At 33.1% G+C, this 22,905-nt stretch overlaps 1 pseudogene; it reads right to left on the bottom strand.

Moving 5' to 3' along the window:
• Positions 1–6,974: 6,974 nt before the first annotated feature.
• Positions 6,975–9,599, bottom strand: LOC117028840 (serine/threonine-protein phosphatase 2A regulatory subunit B'' subunit gamma-like; annotated as a pseudogene).
• Positions 9,600–22,905: the final 13,306 nt, after the last annotated feature.

Below are 22,905 nucleotides of genomic sequence, written 5' to 3'. Positions count from 1 at the left end.
AAATTATTTAGTCTTACTTTTATTATTGATATACCTGCTATCATTCAGATAGTATACAGTACGGCAAATGTTAGGAAATGATTTACCTAAGACTATAAGCAATATTTTCATATTTATTTCATTATAGCTTATACTTTAGGAAAAAAAAATGATTCTAAGGGCAAGAATTAAACAATTTCCTAAAAGCATTTCCTGTAAGCAAAAATATATTAACACTAAAAACAAGTACTGCACATTTTCCTACAGGTTTAGAAATAGTTTTCTTTAAAGGCATACTAATAAATGTTTTTCAGTTGAAAGAAATATTTGTTATGGATTAGTGGTTAGCTTAGGAGAAGATGTAAACATTTAAAAAAAGAAGACTCCCTGATGCTTAATATATTTTGAGACAACCAAAATACATTTTAAAAACTATCATATTCCTTAAACTTATGGACCTTGGTCACAGAGGGATTTTTGTGAACTTGACGCCAAAGGCAAGAGAAATAATAGCAAAAATAAGTGAATGGGGTCTACATCAAACTAAAAAGCTTATGCACGGCTAAAGAAACCATCAACAAAACAAAAAGGCAACCAATCAAATGGAAGAAGATATTTGCAAAGGATACCTCTGATAAGATGCTAATATACAAAAAAAATATATAAAAAAACTTAAACTCAACAACAAGAATAGAAACAATCCAATTAAACATGGGCAGAGGACTGGAATAGACACTTTTCTGAGGAAGGCATACAGATGGCCAACAGATGTATGAAAAGATATTCAACTTCACTAGTTATTAGGAAAATGCAAATCAAAACCACAATGAGGTATCACCTCACACCTTTTAGAATGGCTATTATCAATAAGACAAGAAATAAGTATTGGAGAGGACTTAGAAAAAAGGGAACTGTCATACACTGCTGGTGAGATATAAATCGGCACAGCCATTATGGAAAACAGTATGGAGGTTCCTCAAAAAATTAAGAATAGAGCTACCACCACGTTTCCCCCAAAATAAGACCGGGTTTTATACTAAGTTTTGCTCCAAAAGACACATTAGGGCTTATGTTCAGGGGATGTCATTCTGAAAAATCATGCTAGGGCTTAATTTCTGGTTAGGTCTTATTTTTTGGGAAACATGGTATATGACTCAGCAATCTTTCTTCTTGGTATCTACCCACAAAATTGGGAAAATGTGCATTGCAGCATTATTCACAATAGCCAAGACATGGAAACAGCCTAAGTGTCCTATGACCAATGATTGGATAAAGATGTGGTACATATATACAATGGGATACTACTCAGCCATAAGAAAAGATGAAATACTACCATTTGTGACAACATGGATGGATCTTGAGCGAATCATGCTAAGTGAAATAAGTCAGACGAAAAAAGAAAAGAACCATATGATTTCATTCATGTGTGGGATATAAAACAGAAAGCAACAAATGAACAAACAAAACAAACTCGTAGATACAAACAACTGAATGTGGTTATCAGACAGGAAGGAGGATGGAGAACGACCAAGACGGTAAAGGGGGTCAGATATATGATGACAGAAGGAGAGCGCACAAGGAGTACACAGATGTTGTATATAAAGTTGTACACCTGAAAATTATATAATCCTATTAATCAATGTTACCCCAGTTAATTTAATTACAAAATGTCTCTCATGTGTTTGATTCATGTCATTTATGTACAGCTTGTATTATAGAATACTGATTACGTGCATATTGCCTTGAACTACAATCCTTGATTTGAATCTCAGCTCCATTCATACTAGTTGAGTGACCTCAAATTACGTAACCTCTTGTATCTCAGTTTTCTTATCTATAAACCAGTAATAAGAGTTGTACATATTATATAAGGTTATTATGAAGACAAAATGATTTAATATGAGTAAACTGTTTATAATACTAAGCACATAACACATGCCTATAAGTACTTATTATAACACATATTAATAGCACATATATTTCAAAATTATAATTGCAAGATACGTGCACACATTTTGATGACTTTAAGATTGCTAAGAATAAAATGTTGAAACTGACTCATTTATAAACCCAACAGTCCATTAGGAAACACAGAGAGAAAAACTTCTCAAATACAAAGGGGTTAATTAGGATCTCATAAGCAATAATATTCATTTTATATAGTTTTTAAAATGCAAATAATCTTATTAACCATCAATCATATTAACCTAGTATTCCTTTTAATTATTCAGAAATATATTTTTTGATCATGAAATGTGTTGTTGGCTTACTGTTGATGAGTTAATGTACTTTTAAATTAAATAATTTGTTTTTAATTCATTAGTACCATATACAAGTTAAATATGTAGAATTAGTAATTTTGATTTCCCTTTGCTTTCCCCTCAGTAGGACTTATGTGTGAGCTAATTTCTTCAGGTCACCCTTATTAAGTATATAACATCTCCGCAAACCACTGAAATAAGTTTATTACAATATATAATAAAAATTATATCTGATGCACAGTATACTAACAATTATTTAATAATAAAGTTGAGGTTGTAATTTGCATATTCTTATAACAATGGAAAAAATGCTTTTTTGAGCCATGGGCCAAGTTGTATTTACTGTTATCCAAAGCTACAAATCAAACTTGTACACATGAAAACCTTTTTGTCATACTTCCCAGTAGAAGGGTTTCCTGGAACATCTGGCTTTTTAAATTCAGAGAAATATCCCTTGAATTATTTTGTGTACCTCTCAGGGTTTGGTCTTTTTCATAAATACAGGAGAAATATTAGGAAACAGCTGGAAATGATGAAAGCAGAAAACAGAAACCAGAGAGGGAAAAGACCCATTCAAGCAAGCGCTTTGTTCCTCCGCCACCACAGGGAATGTAACCCATCAAGAATGAAGAGCAGAAAGAGAAGTAGGACAGGGTATGGATAATGATGGTTTACACAAAGCACAGTCGGCTGGTAAAGTATTCAAAATGGCATACTTCAGAGCTGAAACCCACGTTCATAAAGGTTGACTGGCATAACAGACTTTAGGGATCTGAGCCACCACTTGAGACAAGATCAGAGAACATTTTAAGTTTTTAAGACATGCTGGTTTCCCTTGCAGGCAGAAAAAAGCCCTGTGGAATTCTATTGGAGGAGATGATCCATGTGTTAATTCATTTGCAATTACCCATGTATTTATTTTCAAACATCTGGCTAAAGAAGGGAGCTCCAAAGTCACTAAATCTTTATTGTTCAGATATTTTACTGGAATTGAGACATTTTAACGACTTTGTTTTCATACTTTAAAATGATTAAATCTCACACATTTTAAAGGGTCACCACAGGGTTCACTTATAGCATCTAATCATTTTCTTTAACTTAGAGTTCTTGAAAAAGAATGTACTAATTTTCTAGCTGCTAACTCAAACCTCCCTTTATAAAATAACCCAATACTTTCAAATATCTGTTATGAGTACAGTGATGTTATGAGCTGGGATTACATAATGACTAGAAGAGACACTGCACCTACCCACGCTGTATATAAAATATAAGGGTAAAAGAAATAAAACTAGTGATTAAAAACAAAGTGTGGTGAATATAATGATATAAGGGGAGTGAAAAAACTAACCAGGGGTCCTAGCCTAGTCAGTCAAGAATAGGTCTCCCTTAAAGTGAGTCATTAACCATTACTTGGGCTTATTTTTAAGATTACATTTACTAAGTAAACTACTTGAAACAGTTTCCGGGGACATTGTAAAAGCTCAAAACATATGTGTTTGTATTAGTATTACTATTTGTCAAGCTCTGAAGCATTTAGAAAGATAGAGTTTTGGTGGGGCATGTTAGGATAATGTTACAAAGGGGAAACTATATGATATTTTCACTTGGTTTCCAGAGGTAGTATTTAAGAAAAGATATACCTTCACTTAGAAAGTGGGAAGGAAAGATGCGGTTTTTGGTCCCAATCTCACCATTTTGGGATATATAGTATACCACATATTCCCTAGCACCAATCTATTGCTAGGGTTCCTGAGTTATACTTTTTAATATGATGTTCTCATACAACGTTAGTCACTTCCTTCAGGTCTCTTTTAATGTTTATAGATGAAGCACTCTCTAGAAGCCATTTCCTGGATCCCTACTACTCTTCCTGGTCATTGACTCAACATTCATTTCAGAGAGCATTACTAAAAACCTCCAGTGACACTGGAGCCAGCCAGTTTCTAATAAGGGGTTTTGTCTTCTCTAGCAATCAGAATGCCCCACACTTAAATCCTAAATTTCTAGAGCTAGCAGAACCAATAATGTAATTTAAAAATTAAATTCAAAATACCACGTTTAGAAAGTTATAACCTAATTTTATTCATTTAATATTCACGTAAGGAGAAATACTTTCCTTTTTTCCCCTTAAAGATCAAAACTCCAAAGGTAGACACAGCTGAATTGCCTAGGAATGCCACAGGCAAAATGTGTATTACCAGCATGGATCAGTAATTAAAAGTAAGGGAGGTGGGGGACATTGGGTTTGAGGTTAGGAATGAATGAAAACCAATGCTTATGTTTTAACATAATTTTATATCTCATATATAATTCAAAACACTTATTCTGTGAAAATAAAACAACTACATTTTTAAAACAGAAAAAGGAAAAGTTAAATAGAATAGCTACAATTATGGAAATAAGCCAATTAAATCTCTTATCTTACAAGGGTGCAATCATGTTTGTTATCTAAGACTAATTCTATTAATGAAATTGTTAAAACATAATTGAAATGATCACAATATATTCTTTGATGATTTAATTAAATTGTTATTATTTTATGGTTTAATGGAATGTGTAGAGATGAACTATAAAATTATATTACTCTGTATTACAAAAAAGAAATACGTCCAAATTGGTGCCCAACATCTGTATAGAATAAAATGGATCAACCCAATCTGCTGTGTATACTGCATACATTTGATTTTATCATTAAAATATCAAAATGGATTTTCCACATTCAGATGCATCAGTGAATATGCATGAAGAACAGGAGGGTTTTTGTTCATTAGATTAAATTATAGATATGGAAAAAAGTTTCACTGAAATGAACTAGTTGTAAGAGTTACATCTTGCTGGCAGTTTTCTTTAAAAATGTATTCAGATAATCACAAAAATTAATTTGCTTCAAAATATTGCCTTTTTATAGTGTTACATAGGGTTTTCTGGATTATTATTTTCGGTCAAGTAAGTTAATTCAATCAGTCTCCTTTTTCAATTAATCTCCTGCAAGAGATCCTGAATACTTTTGTACTTCACACTTCAGCTTGTCAGAAAACTCTTTGAGCTTTTAGCCTGTTGTGCTTTGTTGGGCATAATAACTGCCCTCTGTTACATATGCAGCTTACTATTTAGAAGCAGCTTACTATTTAGAAGTGCGCATTTTTGTTCCACAAGTTCTGTCATCAGGTGCCATCAGTGTAGGCTTGCCACTTTTTGGTGGCCATTCTGTTCTGAAACTGACAATTATTCAGGAGTCGGCCGTATCTGGTGAGGAGAGGGTTTGAAGAGAGGTGGTGTTTTCCTCTACAATGAAGGGAATACTTGCTTCAAGCTAAGATTTTTTTCTGGAGCAAGGAAGACTTGAGTAGAAAGTATTTCAGAGGTGTTTTGGAGTATAGGATATTTATTAACAGAATTCCCTAAAATCTCTCAAAGTTTTGAAAGATAGATATCATGTTCTATTGATCATTATCCCTCTTGTTTGATAACTAGTTTTCTTAGTGGATCAAAAATGTCACGTCTTTAACTTTCTTCAAGTTAACGTCAAAGTTTTCTTCAAGAAACTTTGATCCTCTTACAAAAATTATTATACTAGGACCCCATCACGGGAGTCTCCAGTAATGTACTTGTATTCAGTAACACTCATGCGGAATTCCTCAAAAACGCTGTCTAGAAAGCCCTGATTGACTTAGACACTTCACATGTCTGATTCACTTTATATAACTTGAGTCATATTCTATGGTCCAGAAATCCTAGATAATTTATAGCTCATAATTATGCTACAATTTTTCATTTATTCTTAACAAACCCAAATCCTATGAGTATAATATCTTCTTACCATTTTGTCCATGTGACAAAATTCTGATTCATTCAAGAAATTCAACAGCTGTCTTTTCTGCTAAGTTGTCTCTGAATTCCCTAGCACTCTTAAGTGATCTTTTTCCTATGTTCTACAATAGATACTTGATTTAATTTTCACATTTTTATTATTTTTATTACTTAAAAAAAAGTCTCTCCTTTTTCAGATTTGAGTGATTCAAAGTTGGGGACAGGGATTGAATTTTTATATTTTTATCCTTAGCCTGAGCACATTACCTGCACTTTAGTACATGCCCAATAGTATTTTGTTGAATGAAGGAACAGATATATAAAAGTAGAAACTTGCCAACGTACGTTATGTCAGAAAAAGAAGTGTCATTATCTTTTGTAGGTATATGTCTTTGCCATCAATTTTAATAACAGATTCATCACTATTGGTTTTTTTTTTTTTGTTTTTTTTTTGTTTGTTTTTTTTGTGTGTGTTATATTTTCTTAATAACACACTAAATTACTTATGCCAACTTTGAATTTTGGAGATGTTTTTCAATTTTTTTTCCTATTATTATTGTTATTTTTAAATGCAAGGAGAAAACAGAATGAAAAAATAAAAGAGAATTGAATATTCAAGAATTGTGGGACAATTTCTGTATGTGTAATAGTAATACCGGAAGCATAAAAAAGAGAACAGAAGAGATATCTGAAATAATAATGCCCAAGAATTTTTCACAATAATAGACACAAAACCATAGACCCAGGAAACTTAGAGAACACCAAGCAGAAAAAAACAGAACAAAACAAAAAAACCAACAAACAAAACAAACAAACAAAAAACACCTACACAGAGGCATTTCATGTTCAAACTGCAGAAAACCAAAGACAAACTCTTGAAAGAAATCAGAGGGGAAAACCAACCAACCAAACAAACAAACAAAATCACCTTACCTATAGGGGAACAAGGATCAGAATTACATTGAACTTCTAGTCAGAAAACATACAAAAAATATATATATATTCAATAAAATATTTAAAGTATTGAAAAACATACTTACCTATTATTCTCTTTTTCCAGTTTTAAATTATATTTATTTTTGACAGCACAACAATTAAATGACTCTATAACTACCACAGTCTATAAAACTCCTGTGGAAAGGAGCTACCATTTCTGAACTGTTTCCTTAAAGCTTCTTCAGGATTTTACATACTTCTTTTTGATCACCAAGAGCACAGAATTCCTCATGCATGTTGGTATCTCCACTGGCTAGTATAGACCCTGACATACATTTACACTCTTTTTTAGTAGTATTCTATGTCTAATGAAACCAGGATTGATTTAGTCCATTTATATTTTTAAAAAATAGAAAAAACAAAACTAAAAACAGACTTGATTTCCTTGGGACATTTGTTATGTAAACCCTTTTGTTAAATTTAAACCCTTTGTTAAATTTAGAGTGAGTTAGATAAAATTGTCACTGAGTAGGTAATATAAACCAAATGGTATAACATATCTTAAGGAATAATGACTCGTTTACAGTAATAAGACTTACCTCAGAGAAATATTTAAGGGAAAAGACATTCGGATATCCTTTGTTCTTGACACCAAGCAATATGAAAATATATTGCAGAGCTGCAGGTTCTCTTCAGTTTTCTAATGCAAGAACAAGATCCAGGTAGGTCCTATAGAAAAGAAAATGTCATGCTTTGGAGGCCTTATTTGGAATTAATTTTTCAAGTAAATATTTGATGATTTGAAGCTATTTTGTTATCAAAGGTGGAAAGTTATTTTTAATATGAAATGAGAAATCCATTTGTATGCTCAATGTCAGTTTCTAGGGATTCTATGTAGCAGTTAATCTGTACAGGACAGTTTTGGGGACACACTTCATTTTATGAGATTTGCTGTGGTAAACTACAATTTTCTTTCATTATGCTTTTGAAATGGACAGGACAGTGACTAAGCTATCATAAATTGCTACTAAAGTTATACCTTCATTTCACTGCGGTCATTTTGGGAAAAAAAAAGTTTATCTGGAATGAATAGAACAGCATATTTAAATAAGTGTTTTGTAATACTGTTTAAAAGTTTTAAATCTAGTCACAGATTACTTTTTGCATAGTGAAAAGAAGTCAAATACTTGGGAGAGCTTCACTTAGAAAAAAAAATTATATTCTAGGAAAAGAGATTTTTAGGCTAATATTAAGAATTTCTTTCTGCATAAAAAGGTAGAAAGATGTAGCTGCATCATGGTCTAACTCTATGCATAGTTGTAGCTTCTGATTTTCTTTATTCACCAGAAGTTATTAGTATAAGCTCCTCACTAACTAGCATAGACAGCTGTGGGAGTCACAAAATAGTTTTTGTGCCCTTTCCCCCTTTGCCTTTGTCTGACAAATGCTGTTATTTAGAAAACTGTCATTAAACCTAAGTGATAAAACCTAGAACCTTGATTCTGTTCTAATAATATGACCATTTCTTAAGTACCATTAGTTTGGAAAATGCCATATCACTTCAAGAAAAAGGTTTTTGGAGATTGTGGAAGCCTAAATTTTTACTACCTTTTCTCCATCATAAGTAAGACACTTCGGGAAAACTTGGTCTAAGAAGATCTTGGTCATGATTGTTCTGTGGTTGGAGAGTTCTTCTTTACTGAGCATACCACTGTGATCCCTATCAAGGTTCTAATAAGGTTATGCATCCTTAGGGCAGAAGCAGCAGAAAACCAATTTGTTTCTTGACTCTCCTTGGACAGTTCCTTATCCCTTAATTCCAATAAATAATCTAGGAAGCTCCATGTTAAAATAACTTGAATTTTTATCTTCCCAGTTCTTAGAGGTTCTAAAAAGAAGAAGAATTTCCTGACTGCTATACAAACATAAAAGGAGTACAAAGAGTTTTTCCAGCCCATCTAATGGTGACAAAGTAGAGAAAGCTGAAAGTTTTCTAAATCAGCTTCCCAAAGGAACCTTTGTCCTGCAACATCATATAAACTGAGTTTATATGTTCATCAAACTTTTCTTGATATAACTAAAGAACTGCATGGTAGAAATTTTTCCATAAGAATTTGCATGAGGGAGTTTAGCAAAAACTTTTGATGTGAAAAATGACTGGCACTTTGGTCCAGTTTTTTTCACAAACCTTCATAAAAGTTTCATAATTAATCATCGCTTCCTCTCCATTCATAGGTAGTGTCTGGTGCTTGTCATGCAAAAACCATAAGTTCTGTAATTCTTCATTATCTAACAGTTCTCTACTTTTCCTTTGCAGAAAGATGGCTCTGGACTCCTCTCTTAGTTTCTGCACTAAGACTTCATCTTCAGCTGGCAGCCTATAATAAAATGGGGTAAAGGTCTTATACAATTCATTAGTGATTTCTTCCTACCTCCTTTCCATTCTGAGTAGTATTTGGTAAATAAATCCATTTCTTTACCTTTAAATTCTTGTTCACTTTTTTTTTTTTTTTTTTTTTTGGTTGGACCAGTGTTGGGCATTCTTAACCTCCCACCCCCAACAGTTAAGAACTGGCAAATCCATGACTGACTTCCGATCAGCAGCTCCCGCATTTGCTGTTTACTAACTGCTCTACCCGCTACCAACTCAGATGTCAAACACTGCCCAGCTCTGTAAAGGCTGGGAAGGCCACTCAACTGCCATCTAGGAAATGAGTGGAAATCCATGTTATTCTTTATCTAGCAAAATTATCCATCAAAAGTGAAGGAGAAATACTTTCTCAGATAAACCAAAACTGATGGAATTCATCCACAGCAGACCTTACCCGCAAAAAATATTAAAAGAAGGTTTTCAAGAAAAAGGAAAATAATATAATTTAAAACTAACATAAAGACAGGAAGAGTGTTTTATACTGATATAAATAAATGATTGGATAATTTAATAAATGGAGAAAAGACAAATCTTCAGTGCAGAACTGCAAATAATTCACAGAGGTACTCTACCCTAAAGGAGAAGAAGCATAATTTCTCACTTCTTAAGTATAGACTATATTTAGTGACTTCCATCCAAAGCCTACAGAATAGAAAGTGGAGATGAATAACTTTAAAGGGGAGAAACCTGACAAATATTACCTCAGCTAGGTGATCAAGGTCAATATCAATGGTTATAAATCATGTTGATAGCATATTCTCTTGATATATGGCAAAATGGCACTTTGCCTCTGTGATCCTCCTCCCTAAATACCATAAACCTAGATTAATCATGAGAGTAACATCAAAAAATTCCAACAGAGTGTCATCCTACAAAATTACTGACCATTAATATTCCAAACTGTCAAAATCATGTAAAACAAGAAAACTTTGTATAAAATAGCACAGCCTAAAATAGCCTAAGGAGACATGAAAACTAAATATACATCGCTGGATGGGTTCCTGGAACAGAAAAAGAATATTAGGTGAAAACAAAGGATCCGAATAAAGAATGGACTTTTGCTAATAATGTATCAATGTTGGTTCATTGATGATAATAAATGTACCATGCGAATGTAAGATGTTAGTAATAGAAGCTAGATATGGGGGATGGGAATAATCTGTACTACATTCACTTTTTTTTTGCCAATAAAAAACTATTATAAAAAATAAAGTCTTAAAAAGTAAAACCCAGTTCTAACCATGTAATTTTCTGTTTAAAACCTTAATTTAAAATCACAACTTGGAAGTTACCAAGTACTCAATAAATATTACTGACACCAGTTACCATTGACCATGGTTGCCATGTGTTCTGGTCTATATTTTCAGTAAGAAGGAATTCCTGAGGGACCATTAGGGTTAGCTCAAATTTGGCAGGTGGTAAAATACAAGTTTGACAATATCTGAAGAAACTCAAGGTCTGTAGAAATACTGTTGCGTTCTGGTGAAGGCCCTCTTGATTCATAGCCAGCACCTTTTCAATGTGTCCTCACATGGTGAAAAGGGCAAGGGATATCTCAGCAAACTTTTCTACAGAGATTAATCCCACTTATGAGGGCTCTACCCTCATGTTTTAATCACCTCCCAAAGGCCACACCTACTTATACCATCACCTTTGAAAGCTAGGATGTCAACATATGAATTTTGGGGGGACACAAACATTTAGACCATTGCATAAGAGCTAGAAAAGTCAAAGAAAATGTGATAATATGGTAGTGCTTTACATCTCAAAAATAAGTTTATTTTTTTGCTTCCTTACTATCAGTGTCACCTGGTGCCAAAATAATAATGTTGGGTTAAATGGGAGTTCTAAAGAATTTCATTGGTTCATACTAGTCTTTATTTGAGTCATTCCTTATTTTATCATATCCAGCTATACAATTCTTCCCAGAAACGAAAAGTCTCCTAGTAGACTAATGATTATAAACACTGAGGTCTAGAAATAATTTTGGAAGCCACACTGCCAATGCATTTACATCACATAAGAAGTTAGGTGCACAGGTAGCAAGAACCAAATTGTACTTGAATATGTGGTTTTCACAATGCTTTTGTGAATAATCATAAAACTCCGATAAACAATACAGCCATATCCTCTTGGGCTCTCAAAATGCCTTCTAGCCAGCATCATACTAATCCATATAAAGAATAAGCCTGTGTAAGAAGGATAGACAAAAATTAATATTCCCTGGGAACTAAAGTTAACAATGCCAACTGCTTTGCAAATAATGGATTGAACTAGAGATGAGGTCGGGGTGGGGGTTGGGGGTAAAACCTCCATTTTTCCCACGATGGTAACCATTACAGCCTTAGAAAATTTAAAATTATAACATGAATACAAACATTTTAGTAACTTTCAGATTTTTTTTGGTCTTATTACATGAGAATACTTGTTAATATTTAAACTGCATATATCCTTTAACTGGTCCATGTCGGCTTATTAAATCCACATTGAGAAAAGCAACCAATTTTTTATACATTTTATTAAATTTCTCTCATAAGCATGTTAATTTTAACTAACTGTTTAATACAATTATTTTCATAAAATTGTTTAATGTTTTAAATTTTGTAATATGACTGCTTCTGCAAATTCCAAATTGATAGATTCCAGGATAATGTGGTTAAAATATAGTATATAAATAACAAGTCAATAGAAAAGCAGAAAAAGATCTAATGTTTATAATCTTTTTCAATAGACGTTACTTTAAACCTACACTTGAATTGTTTCTATTACTGAGTTATTTCATAGCAATACCTAACATTTTAACTTTCAAGAGTATGGGTCACTATTAATTTCGTGGTGATCATATCCTAATTTTGTAAGAAAATGTCCATCTTGTGACGCTTCACTTTATTGTACTTGCCAAACTTAAATAAGAAAAGAAAGCATGGGTAAATAGGTCAATAGATACCATACTTTTATATTTTAAGAAATGTCCTAGGTGACTGTAGCGGGTAATCTGCTTGGTTAATTTAAACACTTTTGCTCTCAAAATTCATTAGTATATTAAATACAGTCATCAGTGCTTTTGAGGTGGTTTAAGTGCCATTGTATAGAGCAAAACCGTAGACCCAATTGAAACCTCACTGCACTGTTTTTAAAAAGCTGGTAATTATCATTTTAATGTGTGTGTGTGTTTTAACATTTTGCAGCCCTCTTTGCTCTAAAGCTGGTTTCAGAATATCATGGACAACTCTGGCTATCTCATGTTTAATGAAGAATATGAGTAAATAAACTGAAGATTTAAAAAAAAAACTAGTTATTTGAAATCTGTATCAATTCTTTTTTTCATAATTATATTGGTCTGATCCTTTTCATTGGATTTGTTGCCACATCTTCCCTGATAAATTAAATGCAGTAATGAACTGAAAAAGGCATTAAGTAAAAAAATATATGCAAACTCATAATTTAATCAAGTCCAACTTAGATATTGAAACACAATTTTAGTTTTCTAATAAAGATTGTTTTAGAATTTCCGGTTTATTTTGACTGTTACACGTATCAGTAGTTTATTTACTTATTTTTTTTTTTGAGTAGTATTCTATTGTATGAAGGTATCAATATTTATTTATTCAAACACCTTTTGATTAATGTTTATATGGTTTCTAATTTGAGGCTATTATAAAGCCTATAAACATTCATAAAGAAGTGTGTCTGTTTCTCCATATCCTCTCTTACACTTGCTACTATTTGTCTTGTTGATGATAGCCATTCTGGTGTGAGATGATATCTCATTGTGGTTTTGATTTGCATTTCTCTGATGATTAGTGATGTTGAGCATTGTTTCATATGTCTATTTGCCATTTGTATGTCCTCTTTGGAGAAAAGTCTCTTCAGGTCCTCTGCCCGTTTTTCAATTGGGTTCTTGGTTTTTTTGATGTATGAGTTCCTTATATATTTTGGATATTAGCCCCTTATCAGAGGCGTTGTTTGCAAAAATCTTCTCCCTCCCGTTCAGTTGGTTGCCTCTTTTTGTCGATGGTTTCTTTTGCTGTGCAGAGGCTTTTTAGTTTATATAGTCCCATTCATTTATTTCAGCTTTTACTTCCCTTTCCTTTGAAGTAAAATTCATAAAATCCTCTTTGAACCCAAGGCCCATAAGTTTAGCTCCTATGTTTTCCTCTATGCAATTTATTGTTTCAGGTCTTATGTTTAGGTCTTTGATCCCTTTTGAATTAATTTTGGTACACAGTGACAGATAGCAATCTAGTTTCATTCTTTTGCACGTGGCTCTATGATTCTCCTCCAAAAACCTGAAAACATTTATCCATAAATACATATGTGCTCTGATGTTCATTGCAGCTTTATTTTTGGTGGCCAAGACATGGAAACAACCAAAGTGTCCTTCAATAGATGATTGGATAAAGAAGATGTTGTTTATATACACAATAGAATATTATTTTGCTATAAAAAAAAGATGAAATAGTGCCATTTGTGACAACATAGATGGATCTTGAGATTATCATGCTAAGCGAAATAAATCAGACAGAAAAAGTCGAGAACCATATGATTTCACTGATATGTGGGATATAAAACTGAAAACAATAAAGGAACAAGACAAACAAAAGAAAAAACAAAAACTCATAGACAGAAACAATAGTTTAGTGGTTACCAGAGGGGAAGCGGGCAGGAGGGTGGTAGATGAGGGTAAAAGGGATCAAATATATGGTGATGGAAGAACTGACTCTGGGTGGTGAACACACAATGTGATATATAGCTGAGGTATTACAGAATTGTGCACCTGAACCCTATTTAACTTTACTAACGATTGTCACCCTAATAAACTTCAATTAAAAAAAAAACAACTGTGTCTGTTAATGTATATTTTCATATCTCTTGTCTAAATACCAAAACATGGTATTGCTGGATCAGACTATAAATGTATATTTAACTTTACAAAATACTAGCAAACTATTTTGTAAAGTGATTGTACATTTTTACATTCATACTAGTGATATGGATCAGTTGATCCATCCACAGCTTTGCAAAACTTAATATTGCTCATCACTTAAATTTAGCCATTATAGTGGGATTGTATCTAGTTGTAGTTTTAATTTCCATAATAACTAATTATACTGAGCATAGCTTAATTTGCTTATTGGTCAGTTGCATATCTTTTATGCAGTGTTTTTGCAAACATTTTGCACATTTGTAATTGGGTTTTTTAATTGAGACTGAGTAGTAGAATGCCTTAATATATCCTGGTTATAAGTTGTCAGATATATACATTTGAAAATATTATCCATTCATTTTTATGAAAGTGTCTTTGAAGAACAAAGGGACTTTACTTAATTAAGTTCAATTTATAAATTTTATCTTTCTTGAAGTTTGCTTTTCTTTTTATCTTGTCTAAGAAATCTGTCTATTCCCTGGCCAGGAAGATTTTTCCTATATTACTTTTCAATATATTTTAAACATTTAATTTTATATTTTGGCCTAAAAATAATCTCAAGAGTTTTGTGTGTTTGTTCAAAGTAAAGGTTCTATTTTGTTTTCTGTTACAGATAACTAATTGTTCCAGTACTAATGAAAAGACTTCTTTCCCCCATTCAATTACTGGATGTGTTTGTAAAAAAAGAATTAAACATATTTACATGCTTCTACTACTGGACTCTATTCTGTATGTACATATTTCTGTATGTATATATTTATGCCAGTATTACACTGTCTTGATTACTGCAGTTTTGTAATAAATTTGGAAATCGGGCAAATATCTTTCTCTTTCGTTCCACTTATCAAAATCATTTTAGCCATTCTAGGTATTTTGTATTTACACATAAGTTTTAGGATCAGCTTTTTAATGTCTTCAATAAAATAAAACTACTAGCATTTTCATTAAGATAAAATTGAATTTATAAATCAATTTGGAAATAACTGACATCTTTGTACTGAATTTTTCAATTCATAAACATGGACTACTTTTTAATATATTTAGGTCCTCTTTATTCTCTCAGCAATGTTTTATAATTTTCAGTGTACCTACATGTATTTTGCATATATGTTCTTAAACAACTTCCTAAACATTTTTTTTTTTTTACATTTTTGATGGTATTGAAATTGGTATGTTTGTAAAATTATTTTCCAATTGGATATTGCTCTTTTTGGACATACAGCTAAATTCACTCATTAGCTCCACTAATTCTCTTTGAGTTTCTTTGTGATATTCTATGTAAATAACTGCAAATAGAAACAATTTTGCTTCTTCCTTGCCAATCTGTATAGATTTCATTTTCTTGACTCATTTCCTTTTGTAGGACTTCCAGTACAGTGTTGAACATAAGTTGTCAGTTGTCTTATCTTGATTCTGATCTTAGAAGTAGAACATTTTATGTTCCACCATTGTGTATGACATTAGTTGCATGATTTTTGTAGACGCTCTTCATCAGGCTCAGGAAGTTTCTCATGAATGGGTTTTGAATTTTGATGTAATGCTTGTATTGAATTTTGATGTAATGCTTGTAATGCCTGCATCTATTAATGTAATCATATGATTTTTCTTCTTTATTCTATTAATTTAACAGATCACACTGATATTTCTTATATATTAAACAAACCTTTCATTCTCTCTGTTCTGGATCATCAGAACTCAAATGTCTCTCAGGTATTGATGAGCTCCAGAAATCGTTCCTTTTATAATTTTATAATTGCTCTTTGCCTAGTCTTGTGCAATCTCAAACAATCCATACGTACTTTAGCCTCCAAAGAATCAAGGTTTCCCTATACAGAGCTCTTTCATAATGTAGTTTTCTCCCTTCCAGTATCGTACCTATAAATTTCAGCTTTCTGAGCCTCCCTACACCCAAGTTCTGAGTTCCATCTCTTCAGTTCAGTGAAAGCACCATGCTCAACTTCTGTTCTCTCTCTCTCTCTCTCTCTCTCTCTCTCTCTCTCTCTCTCTCTCTCTCTGAAAGAAAAGAAGCCATATTGCTTCCCTTCTCTCAGGGATAATAATCCTTTGTCTCCTGCTGACCAATGTATAAAATAGTTTGTTCATTTATCTTGTACATTGTTTTATTAAGGTATGATTGGAGTGCATATTAGTACTAGTTATCCCACCATGTCCAAAAACGTAATTTCACTTTCACATTTAAAGAAACTGTTTAAATGGAAAATGTACTTCTTTGGGAATACTTTTTCTTATCCTATGGGAAAAAAGTTCAGACTAATAAATGAACTGTTGTTAGAGTTCCTATTCTGAGTCATCAAAACCTATTCTGATTTTCAGAAAGTGTAGGTAAGAAAATTTTCATAGGCATAGCTAGTTTCTAGAATCTTAGATTTTTATTTTGAGAGTTGTTCCAAGTATGGTTTGGCTAAAACAAGACAAAAATAGAACCATGGGATGTCACTTATATGTGGGATATAAAATTGAAAGCAACCAATGAACAAAAAAAACACACCAAAATTCATAGACACAGACAACAGTATAGTGGTAACCAGAAGGAAAGGGATAAGGGGGAGGTAGAAAAGTATAAAGGTGAGTTAAATATATGGTGGCAGAAGGAGATTTTGGGTGGTGAACACACAATGTAATATACAGATGATGTATCATAGAATTGTACACTTGAAATCTATATAATTTAATTAACCAATGTCACCCCAATAAATTTTAAAAATATCCCATATTAAATGACTAGATATTCCCACCACACACATAAATTTAGAATTCTAGAATTTTAACTGTACTTTATGGAATGTTATTTATTGGTCTGTTTCCTTCATAATCTATGTGTATATGTCAGGATATGTCATTCCTGCAACACGTGCTTATACCCGTCTTTTTTTCTTTTCTTTTTTTTAAGAGTAGCATACATACCTCGGGCTGTAGATATTTACTGGAGGGAGATGAGAGTAAGATTTGTTTCTCACAAAATTATGCATGTTTATTATTGTGGTTTTTTTTATAGTAATGACTGTAATTTCAATGTTAGAAAAGTAAATTCTATGTTTTTACCTTTCTTTTATCAGGAAAATGGACTCTATTTTACCACTGCAAAAACATAAACAGAATGGGAATGAAAGTGCATTATTCAGCCAATACCATTTTCAAAAAAAATGTGACTCCTAAAAAGTAATATGTTTTAGTAGAAAGACATAATTTAGTGAAGAAAGCATTCATCCTTTGGTGGAATTGGTAAATCTACCAATTATTTGTGATTTCCATTCAGGAAGACTCTACCAGAGCTAACGTAACAGCTTCCCTAAGTGTAGTCATTTCTAATTTTTAAGAAAAAGGACTCTCATGTTTATTACTGGAATGTAATTTTCTTCTGAAAGGTAGAAGTCATTTTATTCCTCATAAAACCACACAAGTTTACAAGTAAATGTGTTTAATGATGTTCATTTTTGCATTGTTTGGATTCGTGAAAAATTACAGAAACTCTGAAAAGTTTTTACGATATAATTTAATAAAAAAAATTCTAAATCTTTCAGTAGGGACTCTTTAAACAAAACCTGGTATACTATATAGCAGTAAAAATTGATGCATTTCAGAGAACAGATATTCAAAAATAATATAAAGTAAAAGTGGGTTGCAAAAATATATTTGCAATGTAACATAATTATATAATTTATCAGACATACAAAAAATGTCATGTATTGGTATATATATGATATATATATATGATATATATCATATATATATATATCATATATATATATGTGTATATATATGATATATATATATACACACATATATATCTCATGCAACCAAATGAATGGTAGTATTTGCCTCTTGGGAGGAATAGGGATATGTGAATGAATATAAAAGTAACCACATCTTTATCAGTTATATTTTATTTCTCAAAAATTAAAATAAATTATTAAACATACATCTTAAAATCATGGTAGTAGATATACAAAAGTTTATGATAAAATTCATTACTTTTCTGGTTTTCAAAAATGTTCTAGTAACCACTAACTAAATAATATTTTCAAATAAGCAGATATTTGTTAAAGAAATTAACTCATTTTTTTTCAAAACTGGTTTAAAATTTATGTTTAATTTGTATAATTTCTCTTTCCCTTGCATAAAGTTGACTCATCTTTTCATTTGAAGATTCTAATCTGCTATTAAGTGCATCACGTGATTTGTCATTTAAGAGATTACCCAATTTTGTCATGGATAATGTAGATTTTTTTAATCCAAATTTGTGAGGGAAAAATAAAGATGCACATTATACATGGGTAGTACTAATTCTGTATCTATATAAATGTTTTTCATTCTTTTATTTATGCTTATGAGTTAAAAGTGTTACTCTAGAAATCAATAATGATATGCATATGCAAAATAATACCCTGGAATAGATCATTGGTTTTGCTGAACTTACAACGAACTTGCAATGACCAAGAGTTCTTGGTCTTCTATGATGCACACATATTGCAAATTTATTACTGATATGTAAAATTTCTGGTACCTTGTATCTGTTCTTGTGTTTTGTAATTATTTGTTACATAAAATTTCTTGTACCATAATATGTTAAAAAGTAAATGCTAAATTCCTTTATAATACAAAAAACAAGTAACCTAAATGTAAACAAATAAAACTTTGAATTAAAAATTAAAACAAAATTTTTTTCCTGAAAGTTTGAGTCAAAAACATGTGTGCGCATTATACACAGGAGCGCATAATAATGGCAAAATATGACACATTTTAAATCTCTAGAATTTCCCATTGACTCTTCATTATATCTTTCACTTATATTTTGTTTCTATTCCTGACGGTATCCAATTATGTTCAGGTTTTCCTTTAAATCTTTGAATATATTTTTAATAAGGTATTTAAGTAATTTAATAATTCTAAAATCATTGGAATTTCCAATCAAGATGGCAGAGTACGTAAATGCTGTGCTTACCTCCTCTCACGACCACATCAAAATTACAACTAAACTACAGAACAATAATCATTCAGAATCACCTGAAGTCTAGCTGAACCAAAGCCCTATAACTAAGGACATAAAGAAGTCACCTTGAGACTAGTAGCAGAGAAACAGGCTTGTCCCACACATATATGAGACCATTAAAAATCAGGAGGGATACCTTGGCTGCAGAGGTCCTGACCCAAAGGAGTGAGAGGTCCAAGCCACACACCAGGCTCCCTAGCCCAGGGTTTCATTGCAGGGGAGAGAAGTCCCCAAAACTTCTAGTTGTGAAAATCAGCAGAGTCTATGACTGAGTGAGTTGGAGGGCACCTGGAGTCCCAGGTGCTCCTCTTAAAAGGCCTGTGCACAGACTTACTCACTGATGGACTCATTCATTCTCATGTTCAGCACTGGGGCAGCAGCTTGCAATGTACCAGGGAAATACAGGGAGGAAATGAAGTGTCAGTCTTTAAGGTGAGGGCTGGAGGGGCAGCTTTCTCCTGGACAAAGGAACTGGCAGAAGCCATTGGTTCTTTGTGGATCCCTTCCCCGTTCCAGCTAGCAGATGTAGGCAGCCCCCAATCTGAGTTTCCATCAATCTGGCTAACACAGTTCATTCATCTCACCCTGGTGATTCTGCGACCCCAACCACTGAACTTGCAGGGTCACCCAAGCCACTTTTCCATACAAATGGTCTGCCTTGATTCATGCTGCAGACTATTCTAAAATCTCTCAAAGGCTCACAATTCCCAAACAAGCAGCATCTGGCTTTGGTGTGTCCCATACATCTGGCTGAGCAGCACTCAGCCGGACACTAGCTGAAAGCCGGCCTCAGTTTGTGGCTTGGCTTCTTAAGCCACCTCCAAGCACAGTGGGGGAAGCAACCATCTGTAGATTGCTTTGTGGCTCATGACAGGTGGCCTGGGCAGGGCACAGTCTGTGGCTTAACTTGGCCTGCAGTGAATCTCCTTCCAGGAGGCTGGCACCCCAGTGGCCAGCTTCAGACCAAGCTGGAGCATCGCCCAGCCTCTTCCAGGGATAATACACAGAAAGGGCTGATTGGGCATGCATCAGAGTCGAGCAAAAGCAAATCCTGCTCCATAGGGTCAGCCCCTGAACCACAACTCCTCACACTGTAATCACGGCCAGTCTTCACAACTAATCAGCCTGAGGGTCAATCCCTGCAATTGATGTGGAAACAGCAACCAAGGCTCAACTACAAGAGGAGGGCACGTGCAACCCACATAAGAGACACACCTGGAGCATCCGACTCTGGTGACCAGGGAGACTGAACTACCATCCCCACAGGACACTTACTACATAAGACCACCTACTAATACCTGGAGACATGGAAGTTGTACTTGGTACATAGAAACAACACAGGAAGGCCGTCAAAATGGGGAGACAAAGAAATATGTCCCAAGTGAAAAAACAGAACAAAGCTCCAGAAAAGAACTAAACAAAATAGAGACAAACAATCTACCAGAAAACAAGTTCCAAATCACGTTATAAGGTTGATCTATGATCTCAGGGTGACCTTCAACAAAGAAACATAAAACGTAAAAAATGGAGATAGAAAACATTAAAAAAAAGTCAGAAGTAAAGAATATAGCAACTTAAATGAAGAATACATTAGAGGGAATCAACAGTAGATTAGATGAAGCAGAGGATCAAATCAGTTATTTAGTAGAAATGTTAGCAGAAAACGCAATCAGAAGAGCAAAAAGAAAAAAGAATCCCAAAAAATGAGCAGAGTTTAAGGGACCTCTGGAAAAAACATCAAGTGTACCAACATTCGCCTCATAGGGATACCAGAAGGAGGAGAAAGAGAGCAAAAAATGGAAAATCTACTTGAAGAAATAATGATGAAAAACATCCCTAATTTAGGGCAGAAGATGGATATTCAAGCCTAAGAAGCATATAGAGTCCCAAATAAGATGAACACCAAGAGGCCCACACCAAGACGCTTCATAATAAAAATGCCAAAAGTTAAAGACAAGGAAAGAATTTTAAAAGCAACAAAAGCAAAGCAGTTAGTTACCTACAAGGGAGCTCCCATAAGACTGTCAGCTGATTTCTCAACAGAAACTTTTTCAGGCAAGAAGAGAGTGGAAGGAAATATTGATGAAGAGTGATGAAAAGCAAAGACCTACAACCATGATTACTCTACCCAGCAAAGCTATCATTTATAATCGAAGGACACATAAAGAGCTTCCCAGACAAGAAAAAGCTAAAGATGTTCACAAAAATAAAACCAGAATTACAAGGAATCTTAGAGGGACTTCTTTGAGGTGGGAAAAAAACAAAATAAAAAATATTAATAATAAAATAGCAGTAACTGCATGTCTATCAACAATTACTTTAAATGTAAATGGATTAAATGTTTGAATCAAAAGACATAGGATGTGTGAATGGAGAATAAAACAAGACCCTTACATAGGCTGCCTACAAGAGACTCACTTCAGATCAAAAGACATACACAGACTGAAAGAAAAGGGATGGAAAAAATATTTTATGAAAATGGAAATGAAAAACAACAACAACAACAACAAAACCGCTGGGGTAGCAATACTTATACCAGACCAAATAAATTTTAAAACAAAGGCTATAACCAGAGGCAAAGAAGGATCTAGTAATCCCACTTCTGGGTATATATCCAAAGAAACGCAAAACACTACTTTGAGAAAATGTGTGCATCCATATGTTCATTGAAGTATTATTCACAATATCCAAGACATGAAGGCAACCTGGGTATTCCTGAATAGATGAATGGACGAAAAAGAGGTAGTACATATATACAATGGAATACCACTCAGCCATAAAAAATGAATGAAATATTGCTATCTGAAACAACATGAATGGAACTGGAGTGTATCATGCTGAGTGTAGTAAATCAGTCAGAAAAAAGACAAATGTCATATGGTTTCACTTATTAGTGAAATCTAAAGAACAAAATAAATGCAAACATACTGTTAGATACAGAGAACATTTTGATGATTGCCAGGGGGGTTGGGGGTTGGTAAAAAGGGGACAGGATTAAGAAGTACAAATTAGTTGTTACACAGTAGTCATGGGATATAGGGTATCACATAAAAAACATAGTCAATAATATTGTAATATCTATATATGGTGTCAGATGGGTACTATATTTATCGCAGTGACAGATGGGAGGAGCATCGGGTAGCAGGGTAGGAAAGGTAAAGGGATTAAGAAAATTGGTAGGTACAAAATAATCATGGGGAAGTAAATTAAAGCACAGGGAATACAGTCAATAATATGGTAGTAACTATATATAGTGCCAGGTGGGTATTAGACATGGGCATCACTTCCTAAATTATATAAATGTCTAACCACTATGTTGTACATCTGAAAATCACATAAAATAATATTGAATGTCAAATGTAAATTGTAATGGAATAATTTTATAAAGGGGGGGGGATAAAGAAGAATAAGAGGTTCAAATTTCCAGGTATAAAACAAATAAGCCATTGTATGTAAGTGCAGTCTAGGGAATATAGTCAATAATGTTGTGATAGCATGGTATGGTGTCAGATGGTTGCTGGACTTATCATGGTGATCACTTCTTTAGGTA

Source organism: Rhinolophus ferrumequinum, chromosome 10, assembly GCF_004115265.2.
Source record: "Rhinolophus ferrumequinum isolate MPI-CBG mRhiFer1 chromosome 10, mRhiFer1_v1.p, whole genome shotgun sequence".
Taxonomy (NCBI): Eukaryota; Metazoa; Chordata; class Mammalia; order Chiroptera; family Rhinolophidae; genus Rhinolophus; species Rhinolophus ferrumequinum.
Note: the sequence above shows the minus strand (reverse complement) of the source record. Positions and strands in the feature narration are given on the sequence as shown.